The sequence below is a fragment of the Grammomys surdaster genome, unplaced genomic scaffold (genome assembly GCF_004785775.1).
Source record: "Grammomys surdaster isolate TR1022 unplaced genomic scaffold, NIH_TR_1.0 130, whole genome shotgun sequence".
NCBI lineage: Eukaryota > Metazoa > Chordata > Mammalia > Rodentia > Muridae > Grammomys > Grammomys surdaster.
The window spans coordinates 3140456-3145050 of NW_021604588.1; the positions used below are offsets into that span (position 1 = coordinate 3140456).

The 4595-nt window shown below is 47.4% G+C and overlaps 1 non-coding gene across 1 annotated transcript; it reads right to left on the reverse strand.

The window, feature by feature from the left end:
• Positions 1-4188: 4188 nt before the first annotated feature.
• Positions 4189-4329, reverse strand: LOC114615913. The gene has a single exon (XR_003710550.1). It is a non-coding gene; the product is annotated as a small nucleolar RNA SNORA48 (small nucleolar RNA).
• Positions 4330-4595: the final 266 nt, after the last annotated feature.

Consider the following 4595-nt stretch of genomic DNA (forward strand, 5'->3'; position numbering starts at 1 on the left):
ATACTAGTGTTATGGGTGTCCATCAGAGGAGATTACTTGAATACAGTTTTAAGAAAATAGAAAATCTTTATTAGTCAGCAAGTGACTACATTGGGTGTTCAGGATCCTAGTATATCCTTGAGACCTCCTCTTTTTGGAGACAAGGTTTTTCTGCATATCTCTGGTTGCCCAGAGTTTGCTCTGTAGACCAGGCTGGACTCCAACTCAGAGAGCTGCCTGCTCCTGCCTCCTGAGTGCTGGAGTTAAAGGTATGCGCCACCATCAATCATCCAGAGCCTTTCTTAGGGTAGCTTTTAAGCACAAAACCACATCCTGGGTTGACATACAAGAACAGTTAGCCCAAAGCAGAACTGTAAAAGCCAACAAGCAAGGTTAGTACATTTAGAGACTTTCCCAGAACTGTGGGCTTTGATGGATTAGGTCTTTGTTTTCAATTTTGGCATGCAGTGCTGTCTATGTGCTGCATTTATGGCCTGACTGGTACTTCCTATGATGGTCTCAGTTGTGCCAAGGTTTGGGGCCCTCCAAGGTCTGGGGGCTAGCTAGAGTAGCACTCAGGCAGGGGAAAGTACCCTGAGGTACATAGGCCCCCAAAAGGAAACAAAGAAGCAGAGGAGTAAGGGATTCCATGATCTCACTTCAGAAATTAAAGTCTGTATCCCATATCATCAATTATAACTGGGAATAGCAAGTAGTGTCTCTGGATCTCAGACTTATCTCCCCTTGGCTCCTCTGTAAAGTCTGCCAGTAGGAAAAGTACTCATGGAAGGAGAAGAAATATGAGGGTATGCCCATTGTCCGTAACACTCTTCTCTTGGAGCATATGGAGAAACTGAGAGGGAGAACATGGCTTTGGCACTGTCTTGTTCTGCCCAAGTGTAGCTTGGTCAGTAGGTTTGTGGCTCCCTGTTTTGTCAGAAATAAAAGTTCCTAAGAAACCAACTTGTTAACAGTAGTTAATCCTGACTTAAAATCTTAGCAGCCTTAGGTGGCATCTTTTCTCATAAAAGCAACTGCTTGGGTACCACATGATCAAAGACAGTGCTGTATCCACCCTCATGTCTGGGGACTGTGGGCCTAAGCCACCAGGCTCCTCTGTCTGTTTGCATTCCTTCACTGGAACCTGAAAGAATCTTGTGTTCAAAGAGAGAAGATGGTGAGTTAAGCACATATTATTTATCTCCTGCCACATGCCACCTGTCAGCCACAGAAGGATGGAAAAACAACAACCCAGGAAAGGGGCATTGCAAAAAAAAAACAAAAACAATAAAGTGTTTTCTTTTTTTCTTCTCCCTTGGTACGGTTATTGGTTTTATCCTCTGAGAAGCTTCTGCAGCATTCCTATATGGGCCACCAAAATATGGTTCTAGAAATTTTAGGGACCCTCTCTGTGGTTTCCTGATGTTACTAGGGAAATTGGTGTCCCCTGTTCAGGGTCTTTCTTTTATTAATAAAAGAATTTAAACACGGATCCAAATAGAAGTCTGAGGACTTTATTAGAGTTCAAAATAAAAACTCCAGGACTGACAAGCTGTAAATATCAGCAGCTGTCCAGAGGAGGAGAATGGAGAAAAGAAGAAGGAGGAGGAAAAAAAAGGAAGAGGAGGAGGAGGAGGAGGAGGAGAAGAATGAGGATGAGGATGAGGAAGAGGACTTGTCATTTGAGTTAAGCAGACTAAGAAGTCACTTAGCCATGGTGACAAGCAACTGCATGGCAGGGAGGGGAGGAGGGCTTTAGAGAGAGAGAGAGTAAGGAAGCCCAAAGTACCAGAGAATAGAGCTATGGAGAGAGAGAGAGAGAGAGAGAGAGAGAGAGAGAGAGAGAGAGAGAGAGAGAGAGAGAGAGAGTTTTCTGAGTAATTCAGAAAAGGGGAGATCAGCTTCATGGTTGAATATTTTTCCTTATGTTTCATGTACATAGTAATTTAGTTAGTTACAACATTTAAAGTTGGATTTTTTTCTACAGTACATAAGACATCATTATTTATTGAATTCCTGTATCCAGAATTACTTTAAAAAATTTATTCTTTGTGAATTTCATATCATGCTCATCTTTCTTGTACCTTCATACCTGCCCTTCACCCTCGAAGCCTCCTCCCAAACTAAAACACACACACACACAAACACACAGACACACACACCACCACCACCACCAACACTGCCGCTGCTGCCACCACCACCACCACCAAATGAAGTATAGACAACATCTCATTGTGGAAACTGTAGTATGTCATAGTGTGTCCCACTGTCCACACATCTTTACTTGCAAATGTTCATTGCAGTGAGTCATTGGCCTGGTTCAAGATGTCTCTCTGGCTTCTGTGATACCATCAATATTGGATCTTCATTGGGACTCCTCCCAGTTATCCTGCTGTTGCCCTGTGTCATGGAGATCCTGCAGCTCTGGATCAACTGGACTAGTTCTTTCATTCATTCCAACTGTTCACAGATGATATAGATTTTGGGGTGGGCCATCTCAGATCACCCTGGATCTAGGTCTGGGTGGTAGCTGAGCTGCTGAGCCTGCCAGCTCTTCGTAAGCCACACCACCAGGACAAGCTCTGCAGCACTGCTCTGGCTAGGCCATCCAAAGTTGCCATCAGCGGAAGTCAGGGTGAGGTCTCATGCCTTTCGGGATGGCTCACCCACACCCAAGCCTCTAGAGTCAGCTCCACTGTGTTGCCCAGTCAAAGTGAAGAGTCTACTCTGCCAAGTGCTGCAGCCTGTGAGAGGCTGGGTTAGTTCTCCTGCTCTCATACCCTTGGGACTGGCTCACTGGTGTCTTTGCCATCAGAGCCAGCTCTACTGTGTTCTCAGGCGAGGTGCAGAACCCACTCTCCATAGTGCTCCATCCAGTGAGGCAGGGTTAGGTGTCCCACTCTCATGAACTCAGGGCTAGCTGTTTTGGCTACTGAAGGTGGCGAAGGAGCTGGGGGAGGGCATCATCCCCGTACCCACCACCTCACAGCAGAGGAATAGCAAGGCCAGCTTTCCCATGCTTTCCTCCTTAGGAGCTGGTTTACTTGCTTCTCAACCAGGGCCAGCTCTACTCTGCTGCTTAGGTGAGGTGCAGGGCCTGCTCTCCCAGTGCTGCAGCTAGCAAGGGCCAGCATCAGCTTACCTGCTCTGTGTTACCTCAAGGTTATTTCTCCAACAGCTGTAGGCAGTGAAGGGTGGAGGTGGGATCACCTCCCACCCCCCAACCCCCTGCCTCAGACAACCTTAAGGCAGAGGACTGGTGGGGCCAGTTCTCCCATCCAGCTCTGGATCCAGCTCTGGATCCAGCTCTGGATCTTCAGGCTGGCTTGCTCCTCAACCCCCAACCAGGGTCAGCTCTGCAGTGCTGTCCAGACCAGGGCAGCACTCTCCTGCAGGGCAGGCTCTCCTGAGTGCTGCAGCTGGTAAGGGTCAGGGTACGCTCTCCTCAATCATGATTCTGTAGGCAGCTTTCCTGACTGCTGGAGGTGGTGAGGGGCTGGGGTGGGGGTCATCACTTCTGCACCCATGCTACCCCACGGTACATGAGTGGCAGGGTCAGCTCTCCCACGTTCACACTCTCAGGTGGCTCACCCACAACCCCCTCTCACCTCCCTGTAACCAGGGCCAGCTCCACTGTGCTGCCTGGTTGGGGTGCAGGGCCAACTCTCCAGGGTGCTGCATCCAGTGAGGGGCAGGATCAGTTATGCACAGCCCCTGGACATCCATGTGGTCCCTGGCAGCAGCCCTGACCGGGGACATCCCCATGTTCTGTAATGGTAATATGAACCATGGACATTGACACCAACCCCTGCCACTGAATAGCCACAGACTCAGACATGGCCCGCAGTGGCAGCTGGGGCTGGGACCACACCATGGTCCCAGGTGGTGGGGCTGTCCACTCACAACAGGCTATGCCTCTCCACCCTCAAGTCTCCAGTTTCATCTCTTTTCATAATGCTCAGGTTGTTCCACTTCTCTTTCTCTCCCATCTGACTACCACATACTAACACATTGTGATGGCTCCCACTGAAGGCTGGCCACATGGCTGGTAAGCCCATGAGTGACATCCTCCATCCATGCTGTGTGCTGTTGTCTATGGCCCACCTGTGCTGGACACTAGTGGGAAGTTCTGTGGGTGGCTTGGTGATTTGTAGGTCTCTGTCTTCTTCCTCCCATGTTGCACTGGTTGGATTCAATTTGATTTTATTTTTATGTGTCCTAGGCGTAAGACAGTTTTGGTCACCAAGCCAGGCATCAAGCTAGGATGAACAAGGATGGCTGTTTGCTCTGCCCCTGACTGATTCAAGGCAATGCTAACCAACAAGATTTCTCTGCCCATTGCCAGGGGTGCAGAATTACTTTTAAGAAGTTGAGTGCTGATTAATTTTTTTTCTTTGATGGTTGTTTCCTTCTGAAAGATTTTTAAGTTTTCTCTTTGGCTTTATGGTCACTTAATTTTACTATAATGCATTTCTGTATTTTCTTATCTAATTTCCTTGATAATATATATGGCATTTAACTTAAGGGCATATAACTTTATTTCTTAGAAAATCATGGTCATCATTTTAGAAATACATTACTTCTTTCCTTATTTTTCCTCTTCTTTGAATTTTCTA